Raw genomic sequence first — 24,137 nt, forward strand, 5'->3', positions numbered from 1 at the left:
AAAAAGTGATTCACGTTATATAATTGGTGAGGTGATTCTGGGTGATTTAAGCAATATCATATCAATGACTTGCACGTGCAAAGCCGATTTAAGAGAACGTTGCAAACATTATTGGAACTTTCTTGTATTGCAGCAGGTAGGTTCTTAACCTCAAAATACTTATATCGTATCATTAGAATTGTGTTAAATCAATTACACAGGAATAAATAATTTCTCACTTTATAATTTTAGTATGATTCTAGTTTTAAATATTAAGGTTATGGCTGATGGTAAATACTTGCTGAAATATAATCATGTGCATTAAAATGACTTGAACAAATTTTTATTCCGGAATTCACTTCTTGGATACCTAGTGCTTTCATCCAAGCTTCTATTAGTTTCTATTAAGGTAGTTAATATAGGTGAAGAGTGAAGATCTATGTCTGAAGCGCTATTGCAGCTTTTCACTGAACATATTAACTTTTTAATTGATTTAACTTTAGAAGAAAACGTCGACTCCATCATCAAAAAAATTTTTACTTTTTTAACGTGTTTTATTATTTTAAAAACAATTTTACGATTTATGTATACCATTCCCTCGGATATTTCTGCTTCATTTTAGTTACGAGTTTTGCTACCAGGTGGTGTATGCCCATTTGACGGATTCCAATCTACCTGTAGGTATATATTTTTCGTGAAGTTACGAGCAAACTTTGGTCCTTCGAGCCGGATTACAAAAAGAAATACTAGGTAAAATAGAGTAGACTGTCGCGAAAAATTAACTTTAAATATTTAACGTACTCTTTGAATTTAAACATATAATAACTTAGTATGTGAAACAAAAATCGTCAGTCACGATATCGTATCTTCGTTAGGGGACAAGCAAAATTTGAAATTCAAACAACCCGATACACGATCGTGCGCTATTGGACATTATGTATAATCGATTTGTAAAGCGATACTTTGAAAGAAACTTCTGTTGGCGCTAGTATCGGCGACTGCGATGTATTTTATTCGGGCCGTGCTGTCATTTGTATCAGTCACCAATGACACCTATTAAAAATGTAGGGGTGTCCGTAATCGAAACAAAGATAGTCATAAATCAAACTAATTGAATTCGTCCGGGTCTCTTGTGTATGTGTGTCCCTCTATGTCTCCCTCCTCCTCCTCCACCCCTCTTGCGTCATCGGGCGACATAACGCGTCACAGATAATGCGGACGGCAATGTACAAGAACAAAAAAAACAATCGTATTCATATAATACTTTTCCTCTTACTATTAATCAGCCAGTAAACAAATAATGAAAATCGCCGGCGGGATGTCGAACGGAATATTTTTAAAAAGAGACAACTCAAGCTCTGTGGGCGCATTAGAATCGAATAAAATATTATTCTGACCGTAATCATAGGCAGCAGACAGTCTTTTCTTTTCTTTATTTTATAATTTATAATCAATGGATCGTAGGTTTTCTTTTGTTTTTGTTTGGTTACTTTCGATTATTTATTACTGTGAAGTATTGATCATAGTTAACCAGACAATTTTCCTGCACGGTATTTATCACTTTCTGTGGCGTCTTTCATCGAGATTAATAGTGGAGCTGCCTTTAAGATTACACCCAAGGAATCAGCAGCAGCTTTTGGCAACAACATCTTAAAGCTTCATCCGCTGTAGCCTTAAGGGGAGAAGATAATGGAGAATCCTAGTATCACTGACAAATCTATCCATCTATACGAGTAAACGACAAAAAAAAACATCTCAACGTCATAGGAGTTTCAGAGGGAAATGCAACGTCTTAAAGTTTTGCACATCATTGTTCTTTTGCTTTAGATCATATTGAAGCGACGCCGATAGAGGTGATAAGGACACAAAATGAACGAATGAGTACAGTAAGGCGATACTCGTAGAAAAATAGGGCGAATTTACGAAATAACGTCCAATCAATTCCAGAATGTCCTGTAGAAAAACTCGAAAAAAAAAGCTGGATGAGAACTGTACGATTATATTTTATTTATGAATATGATCGGGGCAAAGGTACTAAATTTATTTGTTTTCTGTCAAACTTCGACAGCATTTCCAAATGTCAGTGTCAAAATTTGATCATATTGTGCATACTTACCGAAAGTTATCGGCTGTAGTTTTACCTCTGTCTGAAACAAACATGTCCCTGCATAACTGTTATATGTACATCGTCTTCTTCGTCACTATCCTTTCCGCTCTACGATGTGGTAGACACTTCCGTCTCAACACGTGTTTTTGTTCTAAATGCGGGCTATCGCCATGCGAACCGCACCGCAATCCTCTCATTGTACTGCTCCATTATAATCACAACCTTAGCTGAATAGCTATTGTAACTTATAAAAGTGCGTTTCTTTTTAATACTAGCTTAACTTTGTTCTTTTAATTAAAATTTAGAAATTGTATTGCACTTAACTGGCCGACTTAACGTGGGGGTTCTTTCTTTTTATTTATTATTTTCTTTTTTTTTATTTAAATTTTTCTTCAAAAAGTTGACGAAATAAAACACAAATAAAAAATGTATAATCACTGTACATTTTATTTACTTATTACTAGATATTACGTATTTTATTATTTTCAGATGGTGACTAATTGATATGCTTCCGTGAGATTCTGATCTTGGTAAGGGTGAGTTTCATTTTTTCTTTTGTTTCTTTATTTACAGGAATTTTTGCCTTTGGTATTTTCTTATTGATTGAATAGTTCCAAAAATTTGTTTTCGAGTCGTTAATAAAACCATAATTAAAACAATTACATAACTTTATTGAATGGGACTAAGCATAATAATAGTCTTCATATTATATTATATACACATAAGTAGCTTTGGAATTATCAAGAAATATCTTACAATATATTTACAATATTATTCAACTGACTCTTATATCTATCGCTATACAGCAGGAATCATGTTGTGTTTTTGTTGTAGCAGTTAAAATACATAGTTAGTAAAATTAATTAGTACATGTTTCGAAACTAGTAGTATAACGTAGTTACCTAGCAATAGTAATATCGTTGTGGTAGTTCTGTAAGTAAGAAATACGCTTCTCACTCATTATAAAAACACTACCAAAACCATTCCTTACAATTTTTTTCTTCAGTGAACTTGCTAGTAACAAAAAATAACCCGTAAAATTTAATATCATATAGGTATAATACATAGTACAGGAATGTTATTTTTTTACTTATTAATATCAACTTTTCTTTTTTCTTTATGTACAGACACTTAATTTATAAGCTCGTGAAGCGTCAATTCAAATATCGAAAACACTTAGTACTCTTTAAACGGACATGGAAAACTTTTTTGCATTCTCTTTTACTATTAATGATTCTTGTTAATTAACAAACAAAATTCGTTTCACAGGAGAAAGTACTTCAAGTTAATTAGATAGGAAAGGTAAAAATTTTATTTCTTGGAAAGCTTCCCAATTTTGTTTTAAAATGTTGCCAATACTTATTGTAAATAATACTACTGATTTCAACAAAAACGGTTATCGTATTTTATCGACACATTTTTGTTTTGTTTTCTCTTTATATTGTGATAGGAATGGGCTGAAAAATCGGTCAAAGTTCGACTCTTTCAACCAAGCAATAATACAACAACCCGACACAATCGATAACATTCAGAAAGCGTAGGCGTTTAAGACCGCTATTTGACGATTTATGGTCGATACCAGTAGCTAAGGATTGTAAAACTGAAATGACATCGATATTGGAAACAAACTTTATCGCAACTAGAATTGCCTTTGTTATGAACAAACGCATTCTACTTTTGTCGCAATCGCAAGCTTAACATTGTTGTTTTGGCAAAACAACGTACAGTCGTATTATTTTATCCTTTACATCATGTGACCTATTCTTGGTTCAAGTCAAAGGAGAATGTATTAAGTCCATCACATAGACAAGATGCAGTGAAAACGGAACGTAAGTGCTCGACGAAATACGTCTCGCTCAGGTCAGTGATGGAAAATATAAGATAATTCTACTATGGGTACGCACCTGGTCTGAAATTCATAGCATCGACAAATTCGTTGCATTTTTTATAGATAAAACCGTTCGTATCGTGCTACCCCCAACTCCCCTTCCAAATAAAATTCCTAAGAATAGAAAAGGGACTAGACTTATAATTTTAAGTGTTTAAAAAGTTTTGGTTAACAGCGCCCATCTTGTGACATAATAACATAACAATTTTTGTAGTTTCTGTCTTTTCTCATTTGATTCATGTAATTAGTGGTGCCGCAGGATACAACCGAAAATAGGAACTAATTTTTTTTACATTACCCGAGATAAAAATGTTCAGCCTCTCAGAGTCTCTGAAAGCGAGACTCGAGTCTCCGTCTCTCATCGAGTCTCTCTGATGTGGCTGAGAGAGACTGTCGAGAGACTGTCAAAAAAAACTGTTTAGCGTAACTGAACGAGAGATTCGAGTCGCTCATAGAGAGATCCTCATTTCGTATTCAGTCTCTGAATGACAGACTCGAATCTCTCAATAAGTGGTGTCTCGATAGATACGGCTAAAACTTTCTAAGTTCAACATATTTCAGAGATCCCAGTCTTTCTACGAGAGACTCGAGTCTCTCAATTTTTCAGTTTTATTCATTCAGTCTCTCTGTGAGAGACTCGAATCTCTGAATTAACAATTTTATTGTTCGAGTCTCTCATAGAGAGACTGTGAGAGATCCATAAAAACACCTTGGCAATAACTAAGAGACTGTGAAAGATTGTGAGAGACGCCCTCAGAAATGCTGAAAGACTGAGAGACTGGAGAGAGACTGAAAATTTTTGTCTAGTATAGCTATGTTTTGCAAGCGTTATTGCATTTTATAAGATATACTAAGTAATTTGACATAGCGGAAGACGACACAAGTTTCAAATTTACAATTTCATCAAATAAAGTGGATTATTCAAAACTTTTTTAGGTATTGTGGTTTATTAATTAAATTTAATTCCGCTAGGTGCCCAACGTGTTGATTTAATTCGAGCTTGGCATAGTGTAAAATTCGATTTGGTAATGGCCAGGCGATAGTACAACCTAGAACGAACCTCTACGGTCGCATTAAAGCTATAAAATTAAGTATAGAGGGTTAAATGTCCTTTAATGGTCAAACATAATTACACTAGAAAATTTAATTACTGCATTCTGAGTGAGAGCCTTGCACTTCGAATTTGTGTCCCACTTTCAACGAAATTTGTCGATGCGCTGCATTCTAATGTGGACTGAACATTCTCAATTTAGATAAGTACTTTACATCTCTTAGAAAATGCGTTTAGATTACAAATATTTACAACAAAACAAAACCAAAAGCGTTCAGCATCATTATCGGTAAAAGAGAATGCACAGTGAATATTATTATAATTATTTAATGTACGATGTAGGTATTTTTAAATGTTATACCACGATTCTTTTCTTTTATATCGGAATTAGTAATAGTAATTAATAGGCTATCAGTTCTTACTTTGTAACAATAAGCAAAATACAGTCAAAATTTCTACATGGATTCAATTTAGAATATAAAAGTAGAGCCACTAAAATATCACATCAATTAAAAGTAGGTTCCTTTCCATCACATTCAACTGTCGGCGAACGTAATGTGCACAGGGTTCCTGAAACAAATGAAACACGAATTAATTGGTAGAATAAAAAAAAATTAAATTAAAAAATCATTATCTCTAAAAAGGATTTTTACGTAACAAATCGCTATTTTAATTTTGGATGCAGTCGCATGTTGTATTTCAATCATTATTAAATGACACATTTCATTCTCTAGATGCTTAGTAATTCATCGTTATAATGTCATCAGTCCTAAGACTGATTGGACACTCACCTCCGCTCTTTCCTATCCTGAGCTAATCTTCGCATTTCGCCAAAACTAGAACATCTCATATCTTTAACTGTTTCTGAAAAGTTTCCCCAAAACTAGAACATCCAATATCCTNAACAATCTTTTTCGAATTTCTAAATTAATTGTTCGCAAACGTTGAAGTGACTTCTTTTCATCGAAGGCGATTCGACCCTACGCTATCCTCTGCTTTATATCCCCAATACTCCATCCGTCCTAATTTATCTGACTTTCTAGATACCTAAACTTCTAATTTTTCGTCTACTATATTTATATTTGCTTTTTCTTCCTTTGCATACCAGTATTTTTGTTCTTCCTAACGTTCAAACATCAAAAAAGTTTTTAGAATTCTAGTTTTTATTAAATTGCAAAATTCAATTTGCATCGAATATCATTTTGAATACTTATTTCCAATCGCCTAGATACTATTTATTCGGTTTTCAATTTCCATTAGAAGATTACAAATCTTCAGGCTTCTATACGTACGTATCTACCATTACCTACTTTCTTATCCTGTATATTCCCTTTAGTTCATTTTGAATATTCTATCGCATACTTCCAACAACAAGCCAATAATTTCGTCGTAAAATTTGTCATGTTTTCTAACCGCATACGTCGGTCGTTACGTGCCTCCGTGTGCGTATAAAAAGTCGATGAGGGAAAGTTACTAGCGTTAGTAATGTAGTAAAATACCGAACGGGAAGAGTGGAAGCCCTTCGTGTGTACGTAGGAACGATGTAGACGTGTGCGGGACGAAATTACTTCGTTGCTCAGTGCGAAAAAGCAACTTTGGCGCTTTGAAGGACTTTTGATATCTCATAAAAAGTTTTCTCTCTCGGTAAAGGAGGATTCTTGCTGACGTTCGTTTTCTTAACGTATCCGTTTTATATTGCTCATGAATTCTGTAGTAGAGCATTTCGAAGATAAGTTAGTGTATACATGTATGTATCCCAATATACCGAGCATATAGGGATATACATAGATATTTTGAGCTTTAAGTCGTGATACGAATGTTGTTACATGACGTGATCGATTGATGAAAAGGGATTCCGAAAGCCCCCATAAAGTCCAAAGGAAATGTAAGAGCCGTAAAAAATATGTGCAGGCATCTGGAGAAAATAAATTCGTTGATATGCTTCCCTAAATAAATTTATCGAATTCGGGACTTTCCGTAAAGAAAATTAAGTGCGTTTCAAATAAATAAATATAGACACATCCAAATTGAATTTCTATTTTGGAATCTACACGACATATGGCATTCAAACTGTACCTAACCTTAAGTTATCGAAAACAACGAATCTTGTACTTTTTTCTTAAACTTAGATTTTTTATCTGCAAAAACACACCGTTGATGGAGGCTATTTTTCTATAAACAAAACTGACCTATCAATCTAAATTTCAAATATTTTTCCGGTTAGGTTAGGTTAAATTTTCAATATTTTTGAGGTTATAAGAAGGCGACTTCTACTAACTACTTGTAAATTATAGGTATATATATATTTAGGGTTTTATATTAAAAAAAAGGTAAAAATAGGAACACTTTTGGTCTCTCAACCTAATTTAAAAAGTAATAAAGTAACTTTATAAAACAATCTGCTTTAAATAATACTTAAAGCTCTTCATTAATAGACAATTTAATTTTTAGATAATAGTTTATCAATTTATTTCAAATGTAGAATATAAAAACTATTCTTTCAACAAGTCCTCCGCTTCCGTTTCTACTTCCGCAAAAAATTATTATTTACTTCCGTTTCCGCTTCTGTTTCCGTTATGACACTTCGCTACTACACAGTACATGAAGCGATAACTCCACTTCATAGAATAGAATTTAATTAAAAAAGTTAAGTTTTTTCACAATTTATCTTCGAGATACGGAATGCAATTTAAAATTCTTGGACTTAACTTGTATACTTCCTGTATATTATAAGAGATCATTGTGAACTCGACAAGCTACCATTACTTGTTGGATTGGTTCGTGCTAGTGTTGGAACAGACCTCTGCTTCCACTTCCGCAATTACGGAAGTTCCGCATACATTTTCACATCCGCTTCTGCATCTGATATAACGGAAGCTTATCGAAATTAAATAAAATCCTATTTCTCTGCGTGTTTACTTCTGGATAGTTTTGAATCAGTGCCTGTCATATACCAGTGAAGAAAAACAACATGTGGTCCAATCAGGACAGTTTATTTTTTTGTTTCAGTTTTGCTACGACGTCTAGAGTCGTCTCCAAAGCGTCAAAATGTCCGAGTCACAAAATGCGGGGTCTGACGACTGTACACGACGGTCGCGCGTCACTCTCGCTCGTCTGAAAGCATTCTTAAAACCTATAAGAGATAAATGACTTCTGATTGAAAGCAACTCTGTGGCGCAACCAAGCAATCCGTGGATTTTCGCCCTTAGGGTAGAGAATCGTCCGTATCTTTTTTGTTCTTTTATCGGTAAAAGTTATTGGCAACTTCTGGTTTTGTTTGTTGCTAAATATTTTATTGCGGGTAATTTCGAGTTGGAATACAGAAGCTGGCGTTTTCCGTGTGCATGTTCGCGCAATGTAAATTGGGCCATAAAATGAAAATTTTGAGGATAGCATTTAAAGTGGGAGATTTCGAAAAGCCATAAAACCTGTCACAGTCGTTTTAAAGTTACAGACGAATATAACGTAAGACGTTGCGGAACTGTAAAAGAGATTTTATGGTAGTTTCCCAGGAATCGGAATTCCTCTCATGACTCATTAATCTGCCATTAAAAAGGAGTCGTAAAAGTTTAATAACCGATTTGATAAAAATTTTCTAACTTGTAGCCGTATAATCTTGTTACAAATGACCCAGTTGCTTTCCAAAATTGAAAACTTTTTTGCCTTATCCATACACGTACATCTATAAGGGCTTTTAAGTAAATGAAGTCCGAAATGGGGTGCTGCAGCAGTCGTATATTTTCAAGACATTTATACATGTAATTTAATTTCTTATCTTTTTATTATACGGTTTAACAGGACTATAAAAAGAATAGGGTGAAGCACGATCTTCCATCCACAAAAATACTTTTTCATTTGCACTCTAAAAGAAAATTACTCTTTTGTAGGATAATTAAGATAAACAATTTCTTACGTTAAAAGAGTGTTTTAATGTCTTCCCATTACGCTTAAAAATACAACCAATTCTGTTACCTTTTCAATGAAGTAAGAAATTAATTACAGTGCCACTAGATGTCGTTTCGATTTCTATGACTTTATAACCAAAAAGGCATTAAGCATCCCTTATATACCACATCATAAAAAAAAATGTAGCGTGTTGGTTTTTAGTGTCCATTTTTTATTTGCCTAGACTAATGGATCTAGGCGGTAACAACAATTTATTTCGCTGTACATAAGAAAGACTTTTCACAATACAAACAAAACATCTTCCCTTTCATTATCCTGTTTTAGCTAATGAAGGACTCCCACTAAAGTTAATCAACTTTTATTATCGAAATTTTAATATATGGCAAGCCATTATACCTTAGAAAGGGAAGTACGAAATGATAGAGGACAGCTACAATGTTATCGCATGGAAAACGAATAAAACCACTTAATTAAAAAGGTTTTAAGGACAAATGACTACAAGTTTCAATTAATTCCCGTTAATGAGTTGGTTTATTTGTAGACCATCGCGTTTTGTTATCTCCATTAGTTTGTGAACTTAATTAATTAGTTTTTATAGTGGCCTTCGGTTCAAACAATTATCACAAAAGTTCAATTTCTGTTTATTAAAAGTCTTGGTTTTTATTAGATCTATGAATATTCTTTAAAAATTTACTATGTTCCACACAACACCCAGTAATTTAGTAAATTTTTAAGTATATAGATATTTGTAATCGGTCGTTGTAAAAACTGAAAGCACTGTCAGGTGAATTTCTTGTTCTCCAGTTGTTTCTTGACAAAATTTTGTTGAATTTTTAAGTCAAATTGAACTAAATGAAGCATTAAAATCCAAAATGTCACATAAAAACGTTTAAAATGTTTTAAAAAGCTCTTTTTATTAGTTAGAGACATATTAGCAACAAAACCAGGGGTAAGAAGGAGTTATTTGAGGCATCTTCAGGGTTAATAATTGACGAGAAAAGTAGGCTATTGGTCTCATATCAATAAAAACCTTTGCCCCATATGTAGCTTGATTTCTTTATATGTACAATTGTTGGGGAACAAATAGCAACATAAATAATTTTTCGTTTAGTTTTGCTTATTTGATTCTGGTCTTGCAAACTGGGTCTTGATTTTAGTCTTTGTCTTGTTTGTTCGGTTTTGGTCTTGCTAATATAAAGACTTGGTCTTAATCTTGTATCCTCGCAACGTCAACACCAAGACTAATTTGTTCATCCCCAGTTTATTTTTTACCGTTAAAAAGAATAAACAAGAATCAATATTGAATGGCACCACACTTGTTAAATTATATTATTTTACTTTAACTATATGTAGATTACGCAATAAAATTCTTAAAACTCACATCATTAGTTCAATATAATACTACCAGCATTGATTGCTTCTTTCAACAATAAGAATAGCAACTCATTAAAAGCTCCATTTCAACTTCCTCGGTTGTCAATCACTTCGCATTTTTTTTTTGTTTATTTATTTCGAGTACGCTCTTGTCTGGTAAATTTGACCACTTCAACCCGGCACATAATTGAATAATTGCTATCAAAACTTGGCCAATGCGTTCCGGATATAGAACTTTACAGTTCGTTCTGTGAACTTTGTTAATTAGAGTACGATGTTATTAAGACCCATTCAAATTCAGAGCGTAACCGGTGGGTTGTTGTACGTATTCATAACAAGTTGAGCCCCGGACTTTGTTGATTAACTAGTTATTGTAGTTTCGCATTTTGAAGACGATACTATAGCCCACTTCGACCAAATGCTCTAGCTCATTTGCTCACCATTAACACATATTTATACTTCACTTACTTTCTCTAGCGATGTGTCCCCTCCAATGTCTTAGGTGCGCGCTAGCATAATCGTAGATAGCGAGAAAAAAGCTCATTATACTCTCAACTTTTGTTCATTAAACATACTTTTTCATACAGTACCTGCCAAAAGTTTTGTTCAATCATGAATAGTAGTGCGAGTCGAAAACAAGCGTTAAAGCCTTTAATATGTCTTCAAATATAAATAAACATCTCGTTGATATTTTCAGTAGTAATTGATACCAATAACAGCACATTTAAGCAATACAACTGTAGTGGATAAAATGGTCAATTTTTTCGTGCAGTACTGTACGAATTATACGCTCCTCACCGGTTAAGAGTTTGGCCGAGAGTTGTCTCCTTCCTTTTCTGGCCTAGTGCTGTTCTTTTCTACTTGCGCCGATCAAACTGAAGGTCACATCGATACAGAAAGTAAACGAAGTATAGCTTATTGTTAAAAAAAAGGTGTGTACTTGTATACACGTAATAGAAGCAAAATTTTACTCCCAACTCGTCCAGGTATAACTTGAGTCAAGTTCAGATCAACCTATATCTATCATTTAAGTTAAACTTGAGAGTACCATGTAGGCTTTCAACAGGGAAGTCAGATCATGATCGGATCGGAATAAATTAGGAGTCCTTAATAAGGCAATCCAATCAGGACCATATGCGAATAATTAAGGAGCCTCCTTGTCTACCTGACAGGTTCCCCTATGTGGATGTCATAGTACGACTCCCGTGTTACAGCCTATTTGAATCTGGATGTCTGCTATGGTTACTCTTATTTCATTTTTATTCGGGTAGGTATTCAAGGTGATTAGTTTAACGATGTCCTCCTTGAAGAAGCCCTTCTTCCATTTATTACCTCCACCCTATCAGATTTTCATGATTTCAATCTGATTGGTGGTAACGAATGCAAAATTTTACAAATGGGAAAGTCATCAGTTCTTATGTCCCGCACGAGCTTAGATACTAAAACTTGGGTGGTGCAGGAACAGTAAACGTAAATGACCGAATCTGTATGTTCACAGATGAATTGTCGAAGTGAATAGGGGTATGCAAAAATATATTGGCGTATTTATTTACGCAATATCGATTGGACATTAGATACGTATGTATGTTCGTAGTTTTAGGTAGCGATTCGAATTAAAATTCTGTCATCCTATCAGTGTCGGGCTAGGCAATGAATGGACGGGGCGATAAGAGCGGTACGGCATGGCCGACATATTCGGCATGATTAATGGTCGAGGGGTGTCGGTCAGTCGTATGTGACGGGTTTTAAATTTTGCGTAGGACCGACCGGTAACCGCACATATTATTGTCACTGTCATTCGCGCCACACGAACGGGAAAAAGAGAGGGAGAGTGATAGAGAGAGACAGAGAGGGGGGATGGGTGACTAAAGATCGTTAATCGGGGGGTCGTTTACAACTGCTCTCGTTATACACGATTGTTTCAAACAATGGAACGTCATAACTCATACTGTAAGTAACATTATAACTTCTTCATGGTACACTAACGCTAACTGCAGAACCCATTGTTCAGGACGATACGGCAAGTGGGTCACCCGGCGTTCATAATTTTATATCGACCCATTCGATCGGTATTTTCTTCTCCTGTCAAATGTTTACGGTACGAGACGCACAGGAAGCTAATACAAACTTAGACTCGATGGGTACTTATAACTTTCGAAAGCTACCATTTCGCAGTTTGCATTGGCTGGTGTTTGATACATGCCCTGTTTCATACAGCCCCAGAGAAAGGAGTCAAACGGATTTAGATCAGGACTACGCGTCGGCCAGGGTACGGGACCCCGTAAGTCGAATTCAGTGTGTCGGAAAATGCTCGTCTAGAAACATTGTAATACTGACCTATCACTCTAACACATTGATCTACTTCTAATGACTTCGATTGTCTACATACATACGTAATACAAACCTACAAATAATAAACAAAACATGAGTGCAAAAATACAAAAGAAATACAATACAGATGGTGCTAAGCTGCAAGTGATTGAATGCGGCTTTGCAATGTCGTATTTCCCCGCGTAACTCTACCAGGACCGGACTGTACTTTCGAATACGTTTTCCTTGAAACCGGTGGACTTTTAGACCGCCAGATATTTATTTAATTATCTTGTTTTATAATTCTCTATCACTTCCTGCAAGCTTACTATTTATAATGCACAAGAACAAATCATTTCCTTACACGACACTGGCAAAAATGCTGGTGTACAAGAACTCGAACATTCTTGCAAAATGGTCACTCATGTTTAAGAAACCAAAACAAAAAAGTGTAGGAGTGCATGCTAGCTATCTGGCCCTTTACAAAACCATCTTGGCATTGATAAATAAATATCTGACGATCTTGCGTAGGTACAACCTTTTTTAATATCTACTTGTTCACCTATCGTTTCTTTTTATTTGAGTATTTCAAGAGTAAGTATAAGAAGTGGCAGGATAATAGTGTGCGTAACCCATTTAACGCCGTTCTTGGGTTTTAAAAGGCGTATCATGTTTCAAAAGCAAAGACAAACACTTGTCTACAAGCCGAAGACATCTGCTCTTGAGTCGCCACGTTGACGATGATGAACAACAAGAACAGCTCAGCAGCAGCAGAGCGAAACAGGTTTCGTCCTTCCACTATAATACATGTTATAGGCCCATTTTGAAACAAGCGAGTGAGTGTGGACGTACGAGAAGTTGTCAGAAAATTTTAAGTCTGATTGTTGTTGAAACTAATAGCAAATGTAACACTTCTGTTTCAGTTTCATTTATTAAATGAATTAGCAAAAGCTTTTGGATCGAAGTTCTTACCGCGCGTTATCACCTTGTTTTTCTAAATTAGCATACTTTTATTTAATATGTATGCAGGGGCGGCCTTTGGGGGTGGCGAACAGGGCAACCGCCCGGGGCCTCGCTCTTGCAGGGGCCTCGTACATTCGCACAACAATCTAATTAGAAAACTATTAGGTAGTAATAGTACATACTACTAATGTTTATTTGAATTTCAATTATCAATTTTTTTTTATTTTCGATAAACAATTTTTAAACTGTAAACTTATTTATGAATCACTTTGCATCAGTATCATCATTAAAGTGAATTCCACAAAGACGAGGGCCTCGCAAAAATTTACCCGCCCGGAACCTTCCAATGACTAAGGCCGCCCCTGTATGTATGTGTAATTTTTAATCGTGAATGTTTTGTATGTAAGAGAAGGAAAAGTAGGGAAAGAGCGAATATAAAGATAGGAAACGAAAAATTAGAATAAGTGGCTGATTGTCGGTATCTAGGAAGTCAGATAACTCATAGTAGAAAGAAGATTCCGGCTATAGGGCCGTGGTGTAAGTGAACTAATCTGTCCAGACGTTTCGTCAGCTACTGCGGCTGATATCCTCAGTGATAGTGCTGCGTTGAAAACGTGAACGTAGCTTATATCTTGAAGTCTCGGTAGCGACTACGTTCATGTTGTCAACGCAGCACTACCACTGAGGATGTCAGCCGCAGTAGCTGGCGAAACGTCTGGACAGCATAGTTCACTTAGACCACGGCCCTATAGCCCGAATCTTCATTATACTGTGGATTCCGGCCGTGAAAGCCTTTGTTCCTATATCAGATAACTCAGAATGGAAGGAGCAGCAGGGTTTAAAACAGGGGACAGAGGTATTAGAAAGAATAGGAGAACAGAGGATTCTATGGAAATCAATAAGAAATAGGCGAGATAGGTTGGTAGGGCACCTTATCAGGCATGAAAGTCTAGTCAGAGACATATTAGAGGCAAAAACGGAAGTTAGGAGGGGTAGAGGTAGACCTAGATTAGATTACTGTTCACAGATGGTTAAGAATATGGGATGCTGTAGTTTTTAGAAGAATATTAGCTAAGGATAGGAAAGAGTGGAGGTGCATGTCTTAGGATTGACGATCTTATGATGATGGAAGACTAATCATTTAAGGAATAAAATGTGTCAGTAATGTAAATTTGTAATCATTTTAAATACATACAATATGCAACTGCATCCAGAACAGAAGATTAGCTTAGGATAGAAAAAAGTAGAGGTGCGCGTCTTAGAACTGATAATGAGTGTATATATTTGATTGTTTCACTTCGTTCTCCTTATCATTCCAGATAAATTGAATATGTTTTTTGAATCTTGTTACCTCGTTTTTTTATCTGCAATCTGCATGCGAAACCGTTCATGTGGATGCTAATTTAAGTGAAACAAAAGTCAGCATTGTTGTGTGATTTTACCCCCGTATATTGGACTGTCACTTGAATGGACAATTCAGCGAGACGCCACCCGAGATCCGAAGGTTCACAACAAGTGCCAGACGGTCAATGGGCCAAACACTCGAAAATGGTGTTCGAGTCGTTAAAGGAATATTTATGACTGGTGGTTCTTTAAAAATTATTGCCACTTCTCGAGACGTCAAGATAAACTAAACCGAAGCGAAACAGTTGGGCCCAGTTAAGCCAATTTATTTTGAATTATGCCGAGTTTTGTTAGAGGTCATTTTGTGGGGTAACCTTGTTGAAGCTAATCATACTTGGTCGGAGCTCTTGGTAGACGTTTACGAGTGTTTTTCGGTAATAAATTACGAACGTTGTAACTTATACCTCGCATTACACACATCTTAGCGAAGCGAATGTGCAGTAAAAAGGTGATTAATACGGTTAGGAACAAATGAGTTCTTACATGAGTCCCATCTGTCTTATCTAAATACGAAATGTACTTACAACGTTTTAGTTACGCATCAAGAAAAGATAAACAGCCAATTTTAGGATGACATATTATAAGCGTTTACATCTGCCTATGTACACAGTTAATTAAATGCTAATTTTACTCTCGAACTAATTAACCTGCCGCTTCGAAGCGTCTTCAACTAAGTTCGACGCTTCATAAAACGTTTTTTTTTTTACTTCACAATTTATTGACATTGTAAGTGGCGTATCTGCCAATTAAAGGGAAACGTTTTTTCGGCTCGAACAATAAGTAAATATTATTTTAAGTGCTTTAAATAAATTAATTAGATTGTGACACCCTATGCGATTGTTTAGAAACAAATCGTAATAAAATTGTCGTTTAGAGTTTAAGGATAGTTGTTATTGTATTCTTCCTTGAAATACTTCGTTCTTCGAAAATCATTATTCGCTATTTTCACATTGTATGAGCCCGTTTAAAAAGAATTTTCGCAGAACGTACAGTTTTAAAAATCCACCCTTCCTGCCTCCTACCCCGTCGTTGACCTACATTTCAATTTAAATTAGGAACAAGTAAATAAATTCTTTTATGCATTAGAAAAGAACCACTGACACAAATTTTTTCCACCACGAAAATTCTACAATAGATACGTTTACATTCGCAAACCCAACTTGTGGAAATTAAAAGAAAATTGTTAACCTGTTTTTCATTACCAATATTTACTAAACAGTCGTTAATTAACGCAAATGGAATGGCTCTTCTAGAAAATTCGAATGGGGAGTTCTTTTGCGTGCAAGAATCCTATCAGTTATCTCTAATGGATATCAGTTGGGTGTTGTTCACCAATTTTAATTTTATGGGAGGGGTTGTCGATTTATCCGATCGAATTTAACAGGACGGTAAATGGGATCTAATTAAGGATCTAGAGATCGTTAATTTTGCGAAATTGCAGGAAGACGTCTGGCATTCGTAAGAGACGCAAAAAATGTCTAAACAAGTCGGTTAAGAGGCAGGACTGAGAGAGTGAGAGAGATGGAGATTGTCTGGGAGATAGGCGCGGCCCGGGAGCAGGCGACGACATGCCTCTGGTTGTGCAGCATAAGTCAAGTTGGCTTGTAAACCGTCTTGACCAGGACGATAAATGGACTATTGTAAGCAGATGGTGAGGCATTATCCTGCGCTTCCACCAGGGCCACCGCCGATGAGAGATAGCGGACGATTTACAGCGCGCCTCAAATAATTTAAAACGTGGCAACCGCGTTAGCCCATGTTAATTGCCGCTGACGTCGCCAGATTAAACTGTATTTCATTGTTCCGACGGCTAACAAGGCATATCCTCGATATTGCCAATGATTACGCTCTCGCGAACCAACAGACTCCCCTTCTATTCGCAAGGACGTAATTATACGGGAGAGAGGGGTATGAATGCACTTGCGACCTACTTCTGTTTGATACAAAGAACCATTGCGTTCCTATTCATCGAAGGACACGACTACTAAAGATATGCAATAAAAAGGAAATTTCGAAATTGTAGCATCTATGCACTACCTGTTAAACTTGTAACCACGTTTGCACATACTGTTCGTTTCAAGAAGTTGGAGATTATGCCCGTTCCCTTTATTAGGATGCGCCGTAGCATAATTCCAAACATAATCATATTTGTCTGCGTAGCTCATTTCATCACAGATCATCGAGCGAGAGCTAGACAAAAGTGTACAGTACCATTTGCAAAATTATTTAAACTGCCTCGTTAATATTTAAAAATATGCTTTATTTAAAAGCATATTTAGCCAAAAATAATAACAAGTGAATTAACTTAACGCTGTACACACCTATAAAACTTTTGCTTTGTTTTCTATTGTTAATTTATATACATTTTTGTTTTAAGAAATTGCTAAATATTTTCGTCTAGTACTGTATAGTTATGGCCGATCTCCTAAGACCGCCAATCGAGAGCTCTGCTCGTTCAATCTTGTTCGAGCTATTTCTGTCTTGCTCACGCCTAGTGTGTATTCTTTCTATCTTCGCGCAGATTTCTTCAAGGTCACAATTCAAACAAATTGAAATGGGCTGTACATGCCTGTCTACAATATGCCTGTTGCATAAAACTATCATGACTCGTTAACTTGTTAACACGTCACGTATAAATGAGTCATTGTAGACCGTGATTCGTATTTATCATGACATATAACAGGCTCGTACATGTTTGTCTATAATGTGCCCGAAAAATGTCGCACATAAACTATCATTGTTGTTAACTTAAAAAATGATTTTTGAATTTCCACCATTATGATACATCGGCTGTCTAAATTATTAGATCAGACATGCGCATGGCTCTTCGTAGACCGTAATTTGCAGGTATCATGACATATGACAGGCTTGTGCATCTTTGTCTACAATGCGCACGAAAAATTTTGCATATATAAACTATCATTGTTGTTAACAAAACATTTTTGAAATTGTACCATTATAAAATGCACCACATATCTAGTTTATTAGGTCACACATGTACATGACTCATTGTAGATCGTGGTTCGCAAATATCATGACATATAACAGACTCGTACGTGTTTGTCTATAATGCGCACGGAAAATGTCTTACATAAACTATTATTAACTTAACAAAAGATTTTAAAATTACACATTATGATGCATTGCCTGTCTAATTTATTAGATCAGGCAAGTCCATGGCTCATTGTAGGCTATGATTCGCAGGTATCATGACATATGACAGACTTCTGCGTGTTCGTCAATAATGCGCACGAAAAGTGACACATAAAAATGTCATGAGTTGTTAACCAATCGAAACATTTTTCAAAATTATACCGTTCTTACGCATTACTTGTCTTATTCATTATGTCAGGCTCCTGCATGGCTCATTGTAGACAGTGACTCGCAAGTATCATTACATGCATGGCTCATTGTAGACAATGACTCGCAAGTATCATTACATAACAGTCTCGTGTTAAATTCATTCAAGCTATGTAATGATCAACAGCCTAAAACATTTGTAAATCACAGTAATGTTATGCACTGCCTGTCAAATTTGGTAGCGCAAAAATCAAAGCCGATTCTGACTCTTTGGTCAAATATATCATTAAATAGGATTATTATTTTCGATATGCAAAAACTTCCAGCAATAATTTTAATTTAGTTTTTATATTAAATTTAAAAGTTACTAGGTATATATTTGACTTTATAATTACTATATTGTCAATAGACGCATTGTCCACCATCGCATAATTTTCGATAAAATATGACGTTCATTTTAACAGTCATTTACGGGCACGGGTACCACACTAAAGTACTCTGTTGACGTTTACCCAAACGATTAAATGATTCGATTGAGTAAATGTTTTTTTAATTGCAAAACCTAATAAAATGGATCGACCAATATTTAAATGTAATTGCCTTTAATTATTTTACGCCTCAGTCAAACGAGCGCATATCAATTGATTTATGATAATTTTTCATTACGCTCTTTTGTTTTAACGTCATTCATATGGAAATATTTAATAAAACGCTTTACTAGATAATTTAACTGACTCGGTGATATGTTGAGCGAGAATTTAATAGGGTGGAATGATATAGCACTAAAAGAATTACCGCAACCAGTGGCGGCGGTCCACAGGAACTGCGAAACAAAACTCGGATTTTTTCAAATATATTTCTTGTTGTGACAGACGTTCCTTTAAAATTACACAGCCGTGAAAAAATTAGATTTCGAGTAGACTGTCATTTGTGCTCACTCAATTATTTAATACCTCTCTCTCTCTCTCGACCTGAGGCTAAACGAGCGTTCAAATACATTCTCAGGTATCGTCCGTTAAATGAACGCTATTATAGAAATGAACCTGTCGCCTCTGCTCATAAATTTTAAAGCTTTAAAACGATAAGTGCATTACGACCTCGATACAGCGAAGCGAAGTATGTCGACGCTTTGGTCGAACGACATCCTTAACGCAACAGGTAATGCAGATTTCACGAGATCCAACCGAGTGCAACCAAATTTTAGCATAGCCTCTTCGAGGCACGCATACGTGAAACAATTAAGAATTGTATATCGGTATTAATACAGGGATATTCGGTTATAATAGCATCGTCTATAAGGACAGTCCTAAAAAAAATTTCAGTCTTTCTTCAGTCTCTCAGAGTTTCTCAGAGAGCGTCTTTCACAGTCTCTCAGTTATTGCCTAGGTGTTTTTATGGATTTCTCACAGTCTCTGTATGAGAGACTAGAAAACACACCACTTATTGAGAGACACCACTTATTGAGAGACTCGAGCCGTTCATAGAGAGATTGAAGTCTCTGAAATGTTTGTGGACTTTAAATAAATGATTAGTTTTCATAGAATATGCTGATGACTCCCGTTCAGAGACTGGACGCAGGAATGAAGATCTCTCTATGAGAGATTCGAGTCTCTCGTTCAGAGACTGGATACGAAATGAGGATCTCTCTATGAGCGACTCGAGTCTCTCGTTCAGAGATTCGAGTCTCTCGTTCAGAGACTGGATACGAAATGAGGATCTCTCTATGAGCTTCAGAGACCCTAAACAGTTTTTTGACAGTCTCTCCACTGTCTCTCTCAGCGACACCAGAGGATCTCTTGAGAAACGGAGACTCGAGTCTCACTTTCAGAAACTCTGAGAGACTGAACATTTTTATCTTGGGAGCTCTTGGTATAACGACAGTTTTTAATAGTCCCCCAAAAGGTACCGTTCAAAAAAACCTTAAGAACAGAATTTGAGATGCAATTCGTAGATGGTATTTTACCGGTCATTTGGTCCTTCATAAAAGCAAGCTTATCAAAAATTTTTCGTTGAATTTTTGATACAAATAATGCTTAGATGAAAAAGCATTGATAGAGCTGCCAATTGATCTCGGGACATCGAATTTCGGAGAATGGCTTTGATTTTTTTAAAGACTTTCCTTAATCTGTAGTTACAGAATATTATATTCATTCGTTTGGCTGCAGTTGGATCATATCGTCGACTAGAAACAGACACCTAATTGTGCAGATTGAACCGAATAGGCATCGGCTTTCTAACAGGTTGCTTCGGCAAGGAGTCTAAATTACAGCTCCGACTTGGCAGGGATTCATCCCATCGTCCGACCGCCGCCACCTCCGTGGCCGCCGTCACCGAAGGCGCATTGCTGCTGCCAAGTCGTCGTTAAATCGTTCTGCTCTTCGAGAGCCTTGTTTTTGTGTTCCGCCGGTTTAATAACACGGCTCGTCCGAGAATTTTAACAAGAAAATTGGGTGCCCCCGCAACATGTTCTCACCGAACGCGCGAATTCTAATTGGAACTCCGGTTTCCAACAAGCCCTGTCAAATTTCGGCTTTTTCCGAAACCGCGCCGTACTGTTGAAGATTCTCCTTCCATTTTGCTAGTCATTATCATCATCATAAGGTCTGCAGACTTTTTTCCTATCTTTATCTGCTCTTCGCATTTCCCTAAAACTAGAACATCCCACATCCTTGACCATTTAAGTCTACCTCTACTCCTCTTAATTCCTGTTTCTGCTTCTAATATGTCTCCAACCAGCCCTTCATGCATGAGAAGGTGTCCCACCAACCTATCTAGCCTATTTCTTATTAACTTTCATAATGACCTTTGTTTTATTCTTTCTCATTCCTCTTCATTTCTAACCTTCTCTATCCACGGTATCCTCATCATTCGCCTGTAACACCACATTTCGATGTTTCGCACCCGTACACCGCCGCGCTCCAGACATGCACCTTTGATAATCCTTTTCAAATTTTTAAATTAATGTATTTTGCTAGTAATTCTACAAAAAAAGATTACGAAGTCTTTTTAGAATAAAACGTGTTTTCAATAAAGTACTATGATAATTACTAAATTAACTCTCATGCAAGCATTAAAGAATTTAATGGAAGGTTAGGGCTAATTGGTTGTTATTTCTGATTTCGACAAAAGAAAGGATTCAAAGGACGCAAGTACCTTTCATTTAATGCAGAAAGTAGAAAATGAAAGCAGACTGAGTTCAAAGAATACGTCTCTTCAAAAGACAATAAAAGTGCAGTAGTTTTCAAAGTGGTATGGCGGTGGTCCTTATTGTGAGAATGCACGAATTTTATTTTCCTTCAAACGCGAAATTGGTTTCGTTACTGAAGATTCGATTCTTTCCATGCGCCTTCGGTACAACAACCCAATAAAACCGTCGAAGTGAAGTTCACGTTCGAATTGCGAAACTTAACGAAGTGTAGAGTTGAGTTTTGCCGATTTCTCTGGTTGACGTCAAAGCGAGGCCCTTTTGCGTTGCGGCGGAGCAGTTTTCTTTGAGATTTCACCGAAAGCGTACCTACCATAAAAGCTCAAGTGCTGATTAAGTTGATGCGTCCCGGATGACTACTTAGCGCATAAGAGTGTTATTAATTAGCATTAAACGAGATCCTGAACCCGTATTGCGAAACTAATTATCGCTGATTGGCACCGTAACGTGCCGTGCCGATGGTGTTTTGTCTGAATAAAAGACCGTCGCAACGGGATCACCGTTACCATTGCCACTGCCATTACCATACGTTATGGTTTCCTGTAGCATTCATGCACCTTACATATTACATAAATGTCTTCCTGATGGGAGCATCTTTAGTCATTAAATTGAATACTTTCGCTCTATTAAAGCGAACCTTAATGTTAGGTTTTAAAATAATCCTTATGCGTTTTCAAAGCTTTTTTTATGTTGTTTTATTTCCTGTTTAAAACATCTGCTTGTTTGGCCTATGTAGGTATTTACATATGTCTCCATTATTATCGTGGAGTAATAAAAAATAAAAGCTTCTTTTAAAATAATTCGAAGTGGTCTGTAGATATACGTAATCCTAAAATGTAGCATCGTGCTACAGATGGCGTTTACTGCGTCATTTGTAGTATTTTCAAAAGCTTCTTTGATTTAGGTATCTACTATAGGTGCCTACCGGTGGACTAAGATGATGTTAAAGGCTAAATGCCCCTGTGGTGTTGGGGGCCCTCAAAGAGTCTAGTCGCGGAAACGCCCCCTTTGTGAGTTTTATGTTTTCGTTCTCTTCTTGGGCCTTGTTAAGATTGCAAGTCGATAACAAGCTGCATTCACTCACACACACATGGGTACGAACGAGGGCCAGCTAACGATAAACTGTTTTTTGCAAAGAGAAAACAAGGGACCAAGAACGTTTAATGAGTACCAGATTTATGTACCATGTACCTATACAAACTTTCGTTAGCAAAACAGACGTTAGCAAAAACAAAACAACCAAACAAAACTGGCTGAGTATAACTACGCTTAATTGGAAAAAGTGTTATGAACATCACGATTTTCTTTTATTACATTGCCGCCAACTTATTTTTCAGTAACATTAAATGAAAAGGCTAATTTTTTAGTGAAGAAATATGTTTGTCAGTGACTAAAGATACTAAAGCAATTTTCCGATAAATACTTAAGAAAATTGTCTGTCGATGGTGATGTATTTGAAAATAGAGATAAGGAAGAGTGGAAGCAAAAGAAAAACAACAATAACGACAAAATTATGCATTCAGAAATCAAGTTTAATTGAACCGTCAAGTTCTCGGAGTCTCTTAACCGAAGTCGGGAAACTTATTTGGCATTGGCACCTCGCCAGCTTCACATTTCACCAACCAATAAATTAAACAGCAGATAATATTCAATTGGTTGATGGAATGATGAATATTATAATTAGCGAGGTATTATGAATTAGATACTGGGACACACATATCTAGCCCTCCTTTCTGAGAACTGAAATGTCCTTGACTATTATCGAACAGTAACATAATCCAGGTCCACTTCAATACCTCCTTAGTCCTGTTTCTTCTTCTGGTATATTTCTAACTGGCCCTTCATGTCTCAGAGGACGTGCTAATGCCATCAGTTTGAGTTTCAATAATGAAAACCGGAAATAACCGATTTGGTAGTCCACATGGTGTGAACAATCCTGTCTCTCGTATTATATTTCGTTCAAAGGTCCTTCATTAATTACAATTCGAAATTAGGGCCAATTAAACCACAGTTACCCTTGTCATTTTGATCAGTGCCGAAAATAAACTTGACCATCGAACATTAGCGATAATCAAGGGGTCTAATGTGAATTGATTAGAGGCCGTCCGACGTGGACGAGTGATATCAGCCTCCCTCGTAGTTAATGCGTCATTTTCACACAAAAGTAATATTTTTTCACAGACGGCCGCCGCATAAAACATTATTGTGTTGCATGAAACGGACATCCGACATTCAGCCGTTAATAATTTCTCACCCGAAAGCATTAATATGTGGCAATGCAGCAGCCCTATTATCCTGTACTTGTTTTTCAGTATTTTCGCTGTTATTTTTCTTTTTATTTTCGGACGACTGGTGGTTTTTGTTTCGGATGCCGCGTAATGCATTTTCTAGAACGGGAAATGTACGAATTCACCTCTGTTATGCACTCTGGTCTCCGGATTTTAACTCGTACCGAACGCTTATCAGCTTATCACGTAAACATAGGAAATGAAAAATAAAACAGATTTGGATGGTGGCTATGCACATTCGGGAAAATAGTGTTTTCAAAAACTGGTCGATATCAAACCTTCGTACGATAATAAAAACATCAAAGCTGACCATTTTTAGGTTATGCTAAAAAAAATTTATATTAACTTGGTATATTTATATA

General features: G+C 36.2%; 1 protein-coding gene across 1 annotated transcript in view; it reads right to left on the reverse strand.

Annotated features, from left to right (window-relative positions):
* Window positions 1–4,707: 4,707 nt before the first annotated feature.
* The window catches only part of LOC108735941 (toll-like receptor 6), a 63,639-nt gene continuing 44,209 nt past the window's right edge, over window positions 4,708–24,137 (reverse strand). The window contains exon 3 of the mRNA XM_025980743.1: window positions 4,708–5,595. The gene's annotated coding sequence lies outside the window, so the exon portion shown is untranslated. The remainder of the gene's footprint in view (window positions 5,596–24,137) is intronic.

This window comes from Agrilus planipennis, unplaced genomic scaffold (assembly GCF_000699045.2).
Source record: "Agrilus planipennis isolate EAB-ADULT unplaced genomic scaffold, Apla_2.0 scaffold8, whole genome shotgun sequence".
Lineage (NCBI taxonomy): Eukaryota > Metazoa > Arthropoda > Insecta > Coleoptera > Buprestidae > Agrilus > Agrilus planipennis.